Here is a 9956-nt window from a genome sequence, read left to right as displayed (position 1 = left end):
AAAAAATTTTATTTTTTGAGACAGGGTCTCACTAAATTGGCCAGGCAGGCCTCAAACATATGATTCTCCTGCCTCAACCAAAGTAGCTGGAGTTATAGGGGTGTATCACACATTCAGCTATGCTGAGATACTTTGGGATCAGCTTTTAAATTTTTGTTACTGTTTCTATATTTAATATTTGTTTCCAGGGAAAGAAAGTACTGTAGTGACACTCTATGTTGGCAAAAGTGTCTATCCAAAACTACTAGATCAAGAGGAACAAATCCAGAAGACACTTAAACACTAAGATGCAATTATGACTTGATGATATAATTCTACACATTAGCACTGCTGCTAAGAACTTTAGTGTCTACTGTAGGACAAAATAGAAACCAAAGAACAGTGAGATACTGTCCACAAAGACAATCAAGAGAGGTGGCTATCACATGGAAGAAACAAATATAATGCAATGAAGTCCTTGAAGCTCATAAAAAGAGGAAATAGATGCCTGCAGTCGAATGTTTAAAGGAAAAATAACAGAAACACACATACAAACAAAGCAAGATAATATTTTGCAAAATAGGACTATGATCACTATAATTGATACATGGAATAACCTGTATTTGAGTGATAGGCTGATAAACCCACAAAACGTCAAAGCCAGCGCAGGCCCATTCATTGTATGAAGAACTTTAGACTCATTCAGTGGCACTAGCTGATGTGATTGTAATTCCTTCCGCTCTTCGGAGCGCATCAGGCAGCCCACAGGAACATAAACTTCCGAAGGACAGTCTTTGGTTGGTCTTACCCATAAGATCCTACTTATGGTGCCACACAGATACTCATTAAACTGTCACACAATGACAGACCAAGAATAGCAACAAATGAACATGGACCCAGAGATCACTTGATAAAAAAAATTTCAACTTGCCAGTACATCAGTAACTTCTGGTTTTTTGTTTTGTATTACTGAGATTTTTTTTTCTTGTCGTTTTGTTTAACAGAATCCTGCTATCTAGTCCAGCGGTCTCCCCCTTGCAATCCTCCTGCCTCAGCCTCCCAAGTGCTGGGACTACAGCTGTATGCCATGACACCCAGACTCACTGAAGTACTTGCTAAAAATTCACTTAGTGGGTTGTCACTACAATCAGATTTTTTTTAAAAAAGAAATAAGAGTAGAAAGTATCATGATGCATATCATGTTTTATGGCATGACATAAAACAGGAATTATGTGAAAAAGATCAAGATACACAAATACATACATTTGTGTTGTGTTTACAGAGTTCACCTGAGGCCAGACAAGGGGCTGAGGCCAGAGCTGAGGCAGAGACTCTGAGTCTACTGACTCACAACCCTCTGTTCTCCATGTGCCTCATTACTACCTGGGTAACACATGCTACCATGGTTCTAAATGGCATCTGTGGGGGCTACAGTTACCAGGAAAAGCTCAACTCAGAAGCAACAGAAAGTTGTTAAACTCTGAAGAGTAGGGAAGATTTAGCTAAGTACAGGGAGCCAGGGGAGAGTCTAAGCAATGGTAAAGAGAGAGTCAGAGAAAGGAGACCAGCAGTAGAGGCAGGCTGCAGTTCAGGGCGAGGGTGGGGTATGGTCACAACTTCAAGAACAACAGAAAGTAAGGAACCTCCAAGCAGAGCAAGCAATTAAAAAGTGTGGAAAAGTATGGAACCTATAGAAGGAAAATAACAAGGCAAAGATAAGCCAATACATATCAATTATCAATTATAATCATCAATATAAATAGCCTCAATTCATCAATCAAAGGAACAGACTGGTAGAGTGGATCAAGAAACAAAATCCATCAATGTGCTGTATACAAGAAGTATACTTAGCTCAAAATGAAACTCACAAACTAAAAGTCAAAGGATGGGAAACAATATTCCATGAGACAGTAACCCGAAAAAAGCAGGGGTAGCTATTCTGGCTGCTGACAACAGCAACTTCAATTCAAGAATGATTAAATGAGATGAAAAAGGTCACTACATACTTGTTAGGGGAAAATTGCAAAAAGAAGAGATAACAATCATAAATATATATATACACCAAGGTAGGAGCAAGCAACTACTTAAGAAAAAATTTAATAGACATAAAAATCAAATGAGCAATAATACAATTGTAATGTGGGACTTTAACATACCACTGTCACAAAGAGATAGATCAACTAGGAAAAAAAAAGTCAAAGAAGTAACAGAACTAAACCAAACCTATGAAGAAATGGACTTAGTAGACCTTTCAGAGTGTTCCACTCACTAACATCAGAATACACATTCTTCTCAGCTGTACATAGGGCATTCTCCAAAACAGACTATACACTAGCACATACAGCATGCTTAAGTAAATGCAAAGGAAATGAAATTGTCCCATGTATACTATCTATCCATAGTGCAATAAAACAGGAAAATATCAACAAAAGAAACCACAAAACACCATAAACACATGGAAATTAAATAATAACCTCCTGAACAACCAGTGGGTTAAAGAAGAAATTAAATAATATTTACAATCAAACGAACATGCAGATCCAACTTACTGGGACCTGTGAGATGCAATGAAAGCTTTCTTAAGAGGGAAATTTATAGCAGCAAATTCCCACATTAGAAAAACAGAACGAGCTCAAATAAACAATCTTATGCTGTACCTCAAGCTCCTAGAAAAAGAAGAGCAAGTCATGTCCAAAGCCCAAAGAACACAGGAAATTATAAAGATTAGAGCAGAAATTAATGCAATGGAGACAAAACAATAGAAAGAATCAGTGAATCAAAGAGTTGGTTCTTTGAAAGAATAAATAAAATTGATAAACCCCTAGCAAACTTATCAAAAAAAAAAAAAAAAAGGAAAGAAAAAACTCAAATTGATGCATAAGTGGGAAATCACTACAGACCCTACAGAAATTCAGCAGCTCATCAATACCTACTTCCAAAACCTTTACTCCCACAGGATGGAAAACACAGAGGAAACTGACAGTTTCCTACATACACACATACTGCCAAAGCTGAGTCAAAAAAGATATAAAAACTCTGAATATCCTAATAACAGGAAATGAAATTGAAAATGTAATTAAAAAAAATTACCAACAAAGAAAAGCCCAGGTTGTGATGGATTCACAGCTGAATTTTACAAGAAATTTAAAGAAGATTTAATGCCAACTCTTCTCAAACTCTTCAATGTAACTGAAAGGGAAGTAGTTCCCCCAAAATCATTCCTGCAGTCAAGCATTATTCTGATACAAAAATCAGAGAAAGACCCAACCAAAAAAGAACTACAGGCCAATCTCTCTAATGAACATGGATGCAAAAATTGTCAATAGAACACTAGCAAACAGAATGAAGGAAGTCATCAAGAAGATTATACATTACAACTAAGTGGCTTCATTCCAGAAATGCAGGGATGGTTCAATATGGGCAAATCCACAAGTGTAATATGCCACATCAACAAAGCCAAAGAAAAAAAACCAAATGATCATCTGAGTAGACACACAAAAAGATTTTGGGAAAGTCCAACACTCATTCATGATAAAACCCTCAGAAAATTGGAATAGATGGTCTATTTCTCAACCTGATAAAGGCCATCTATGAGAAACCAACAGCCAACATCATACTAAATGGAGAAAAACTGAAAGCATTCACTCTAAAATCAGGGAAAAGATAAGGATGTCTACCACTTCTATTCAAAATAGTTCTGGAAACATTAGCCAGGGAAGTTAGACAAGAGAAAGAAAGAAAAGGAGTAATGATTGGAAAGGAAGAAGTGGAATTATCATACTTGAAGATGACATGTTACTCTACATAGGAGACCCCAAAAACTCCACCAAGAGATTTGTAGATTTAATCACCAAATTCAGTAGTTTAGCAAGATAGGAAGTCAACACTAAAGAATCAATAGTATTCTTGTACACAGACAATGAACACACTGAGAAATTAGGGAAAAAGTGTCTTTCACAATAACATCCAAAAAATTGAAATATTTAGGAATCAGTTTCACAAAGGAAGTAAAAGATTTGTACTATGAAAACTATAGTACTCTGAGAAAGAAATAGAAGAGGATTTCAGAAAATGGAGAGATATTGCTTGCTCCTGGATAGGAAGAACCAACATCATGACAATGGCCATACTACCAAAATTGTTATAGAGATCCAATGCAATCCCAGGGCCAGGGAGATGGCCCAGTAGAATAAGTACTTCCCTGGCAAGCACAAAGGTCTGAGTTCAATCCTTAGTTAAAAAAAAAAAAAATCACATACTCAATGCAATCCCAGTTAAAATACCAATATCACACCTCAAAAATCTAGAGAAAACATTCCTAAAATTCATTGAGAACCAGAAGAGACACAATAGCAAAAGCAATCCTAGGTAACAAAAGAAAGGCAGGAGGCATCACAACCCTTAACCTGAAATTATACTACAAAGCTACTGTGATAAAATCAACATGGAACTAGCATTAAAAACAGACCTGAGGATCAATGGAGCAGATTAAAAGATGCAGACACAACTACAAACACACTCAATCACCTTATCTTTGACGAAGGAGCCAAACACATTCACTGGAAGAAACACAGCCCCTGCAATAAACAGTGCTGGAAGAACTGGCTTTCCATAAGCTGAAGGCTAAAATCAGATCCATGTCTATCACCGTGCACTAAACTACAATCAAAATAGATTAACAATTTAAATATTAAAATAGAAATGCTAAACTCCTACAGGAAAAAGTAGGTAGAAATTTTGAAGAGATAGGGGTAGAAAGAGTTCATGATCAAAAAACCAATCTTCACAGGAAATACTTGAAAGAATGAACAACTGGGATCTAATCTTTTTGAAAAGTTTCTGCACACCAAAAGAAATTTCCAACAAAGTGAAAAGAAAACCCACAAAATGAAAAAAAATTATAGCCAACTGATAAAGGCCTATCTAAAACATGTAAAGAATTTTAAACAATCAGGCCCCCAGGGCCAGCCAAATACCTCAGCGGTTCAAAGCACCTGCAAGCAGGTGCAGGGGCCAGGGGTTCAATCCCTGGGCCTGCTGTGCCAGCCCCACCTCCAGGGCACACTGAGATGGCAATTGAGACTGGGTGTGGTGGCATGTACCTATAATCCCAGCTCTTGGGAGGCTGTAAACAGGCAGATCACTAGAAGTCTGATCTAGTAAAGAGACCCTAAACATGCTGTAGACCCTTCCCTAAAATGCAAAAAAAAAAAAAAATCAGGATCCCAGATGAAGAAATACAAATGGCAAATACATATATAAAAAAATGTTCAACATCATTGGTGATTTGAAAAATGCAAATTAGAATAACACTGAGATTTCATTTCACCCCGGAGAGAATGGCTATAATGAAGAAGTCAAGCAATAGCAAAGGTTAGAAGGGTTGTGGGGAAAAAGGAACCTTTCTCCACTATTGGTGGAAGTGTAGCTTGGTACAACCACTATGGAAATGTGTGGAAATTTCCCCAAAAATTAGACTTGGAAGTCTCATTCAACCCAGCTGGCTATTTTGCCAGAAGAAACGGAACCATTATACCCCAGCGATCTACATGCAGCCATGCTTACAGCAGTGCAATTTGTCAAGGCTAGATCTTAGAAGCAACCCACATGCCCATCAACTGAGGAACGGATAAAGATGTGGTATTTTTACACAGTGTGGTATTATTCAGCTATAAAAAGGATAATTTTGAGGTTTTTATCAGTGAATGGATGCAACTAGAGACCACACTTCTAAGAGAAATAAATCAGACCCCCATGTGCAAACATCATATTGTCTCCTTGGTGTGAGAACCTAAAAAGGTAAATACAATCTGAAGGGTACAATGGATACTGTGAAAAAGAGAATTAATCTGTCCAAAAGGAAGGAATTACTGAGATGAGGGTAAGGACAGGAGAGGGAATGTGAGAGATATATCTACGTATGTATGTAGGATGCCGTGGATAACTGTACTGTGGACTTCTGCTGGTCTATGAAAAGGAGCAGTTCATGTGCGGTAGTTGATAATGTTGTGTCAGCTGGAGATGCCAGGAGCTTGGCTGGATTAGGTAGGAGCTGTTCTGGCCCTGGGGGCCTTGCCCAGCCCTAGGGCACAATTGGTCCTGCCCTGGGGTGCAATTGGGCCCCCCAAAAGTGACTCAGCTCAAGAAGTGTATATAAAGGAGTTGAGGAAGGCTTCTCAGCCCTCCTTGCTTCCTTGGAGAAGTCCCAGTCTTCACCGCGCCACTTTGCAGCTGTGCCACTTTGGAAGAGCTCTGATCTTCGCGGTCAGTGGAAGAGGGAGGCTTGATGGACGCGCAGCTGGGGCTCCTCCTCTGCTCCTCTTCCTACTCTGCTGCCATGAACTACTGTGTCTGCCTTGGAGCCAGCGGAGTGTGGACTAAAACCTCCACTAACTGTAAGCTGAATAAACTTTGCCTTCCTTCATCTTGAGTGGCAGGAATTTGTCCCAGCAAGGAGAGACGAGTAACTAAGACATAATGCTTGACTTTTTCTTGTTTTTATCTTGCGTCTTTTTTTCTTAATTTCTTACAACTACTTTCTTTCTTTTTCCAGTTTGTATGTGTATATCTGGTAATCTGAATAAACTGAAGGTAACACTATACAACACAACAAATACTCTCCCATTCATATTACTTTAATGAGATTCTGTATTATGTCTAATTTTTTTATCACTATTTTGTATGCTCTTTAAAAAATAAAAATAAATAATAGCCAGGCAGATTAAAGTATTTGCAAGCAGGCCCAGCGGCCAGGGGTTTAATCCCTGGGCCTGCCATGCCGGTCCTGCCCCTGGGGTGCACTTCGAGGGCAACTGAGACTAGACATGGTGGCGCACACCTGTAATCCCAGCTCTTGGGAGGCCGTAAACAGGCGGATCACTCTGAGTCCGATCTAGTAGTGAGACCCTGAACACCCAGTAGACCCCTCCCTAAAAATACAAAATTTTTTTAAATTAAATTAAAAAATAAAAATAAAGAAATTAAAATCTAAATATTCCTTTTGAAGGCAGGAAGGCCTAAATAATATACATATGTTCTGTTTTATATTCAATTTTTTATGTTTAACTTCTGTACAGAATGAAATTAAGTACATCAGGTAGTTGGAAAACTCACCTATGAAACTGACGACTCAGTTAACCTCAGCATAAAATTCTCAAGTTCTCTGGGTATTCGAGAGTTCACTGGCATAAAATTTTCATATGATAAAAATGGTATTTATTAAAACAAACCCTAAAGAGCCCAGCGTGGTGATAAATGCTTGTATTCCCAGCCTGAACTACATGCAAAAGCCTGTGTCCAAATAAATAAACAAACAAATCATATATTTTTCACAGACTGTCAGGTAGCGAGGTTCTCAGCTACACACTCGGGTCTCCTCCAGCTACGGATGAGGAAACCCACCGCTGCGCCTTCCCAAGTTGCAAAGCACTGCAGGAGATCGGGCCCTGGAACTCAAGTCTTCTAACCCCCAGGGAACAGGGGGGCTGCCACAACAAATATGCAAACATCTGACCAAGGGGTGAGAAACGATAAATACTTGCGTCCCACACACAATGATAACAAGCCTAGCAGTATGTTCATTTTATTGCATTACACATTGTACCGCGCGCTAAGCTCATCCTTTTCAGTAGAGATAGAGAAAAGAAATTAGTGCTGTGATGAAAAGCAAGCAAGGGAAGTGACTGGAGAAAACCAGACCCGGGCCTGCTTAGTGGCGCGGCCAGGAAAAGCGCTGCGTGAGGCCACCCTGAAGGTGAAGGCGGAGGGAAGCTGACCGGCCGCGCAGGGCTCCTCCAGGGAAGGCATCCGGGCCGGCGGCCACGAGGGAGGCCTGGAGACCGAGCGCAGGGCTGTCGGAACGGAGAAGGCGCAGCAGCTGACCACCACGGCGAGGAGCCAGAACCCGGCCTTGCAAACGAGGGGCCGGGAGAAAGCCTGCAGGAAGCACTGGAGAGGGGGACGCGGGGAGCAGGCCTGGGGGCCGCAGCCACCCGGAGGGGCGGCGGGTGGGGAGCGCGGGCGGCCGCGGCGGGCAGGCCAGCCTCTGGGCAGCGCGGGCCACCCGCGGGGGAGGAGGACGGCGGCTTCAGGGCGCGGTGGCTCAGCCGGCCGGTGGGGAGCAAAGCTCTGCAGCTTTGAGGTCGGAGGTGCGTTTCGGAAGGCAAGCGGGAGAAGGCGCTGCCAGAATGTTTTTTTAAAAGTATAAAGCTGAAGATGCAAGAGCAACAGTGGGGACCCAACGGGGAAATTCGGCCTGGGAAATGACTAGCAGAGCGGGTGGCCGAGGGGACCGTGTGCGGGCGGGCACGCGCAGCACACCTAGGCTTCACCACCAAGAGAGTGTGAGAAACACCCTCAAGAATATGAACAAATGCCCGTAAGTGCACTTCCGGTACTCCTTACAAAATTTGAACTGATTCAATTCAGAAACATCACACAGCCTTTACTGCAGCGGCAAAGCTGCCAGAGTTCTGCTAAGTATTATTTGTATAGACGTTATAAACAGCCAAATAAATTAGTTGGAAAATAAAAATGAATGTTCATTTTCTCCTTTGTTGTAGATATAGGGTCTTACTGTGTACTCCGGGCAGATCTCAAACTTGCTATGTTCAAGCCCAGGCTGCCCTCAAATTCACCATCGGCCTGCCTCGGCCTTCCAAGTGCTGGAACGAAGGCACGCGGCGTCACGCCTGGCTCAGTAACATTCTTCACATACACTACAGGTCATACATGAATTATGAATATTAAAGTAGCGTATGTTAATCAACGACAACACAAAGTAGGACAACAGCTTCTTATTCACGCACAGTTTTCCCTGTCTGAATTTCATGGTTTCTTATGCTATGCATCACTTTATCACTATCTACTTTATTATAGTTATTTGCTATCCTAAAAGTAGAAATTGAACATCCTAGAAATTATAATTTGACCAATCATTAGCCCTCCAGCATACCCCCTGTAGTTTCACCATACTGATTTCACATAAAAACAACAAAGAAGCAAAAGGAAAACCTACAACTGGCCAGAATATAATCCTATAGTGGGCGTTTAGCTTCTGCCTCTGAATGGATGCATGAACGTGTCCCTCTAGTTAAGTAAGCTGAAATGGGAAAGGACAGTTGGCATGCATTCTGGTTAACAGAATAAAAATAATTTTAAACGAAGTGATTATTAATACAATAGTTTCTCTTCAAACTCTAGCTTACAACAGGCACTCAATAAAAGGTGGCTAGCTGGCTGAAAATGTGACAGACATTAAAAAGAAAAAAAGTAAATTTAAATAAAAAAAAAAAAAAAAGCTGGGTATGGTGGTGCACACCTGCAATCCCAGCACTCAGGAGGCTGAGGCAAGGAGTACTATGAGTTTGATGCCAGCCTGGGCTACACAGTGAGTTCAAGGCCAGGCTGAACTACAAAACAAGACTCTGCCTCAAAAAAAAGTAGAAGAGCTAGGTGTGATGGTCCACACCTGTAATCCGAGCACTCTGGGTGGCTGAACCAGGAGGACCCCAAGTTGGAGCCCAGCCTGCATAATCTGATTTCTTAGAAGTCTCTGACGATTCTGATGCATTACTAGTGGTAGGTCTACTTCTTGTGATTGAAAAGAGATTTAGTGACAAAGAAGAGCAACAGTAGTGTGGAAATAACAGATGGAAGTAAAAGCAACTCACACTGCAAAAGCACAGGACAATTGAGAAACAAAGCTACTAGGCCACCTTCTCGTTAGGTAATACCTCCTGTGAAATGTTCCTTGAGCACTTACCGAGGTAGCCTAGAGAAATGACAAGAGATGGAAATGCAGTTTTGATGCTTATTCTGCGTTTCACTGAGATTAAGGACTTATCATTACAAAATACAGTGTTTTTAAAACATAAAGAAAAGCAGGGGCTGGTGAGATGGCTCAGTGGTCTAAAGCACCTACTTAGAACAAGCTTAGCAAAGCATCAGGGACCACGGTTCAATCCCCAGCACCACAT

At 41.0% G+C, this 9956-nt stretch overlaps 1 protein-coding gene across 2 annotated transcripts in view; it reads right to left on the bottom strand.

Moving 5' to 3' along the window:
- Efhc1 (EF-hand domain containing 1) overlaps positions 1 to 9956 on the bottom strand; it is a 68732-nt gene that overhangs the window by 52473 nt on the left and 6303 nt on the right. The gene's annotated exons all lie outside the window — the stretch shown is intronic.

The sequence above is a fragment of the Octodon degus genome, unplaced genomic scaffold (genome assembly GCF_000260255.1).
Source record: "Octodon degus isolate 3935 unplaced genomic scaffold, OctDeg1.0 scaffold00022, whole genome shotgun sequence".
NCBI classification, from domain to species: Eukaryota; Metazoa; Chordata; class Mammalia; order Rodentia; family Octodontidae; genus Octodon; species Octodon degus.
This window is presented reverse-complemented; position numbering and strand designations above follow the sequence as displayed.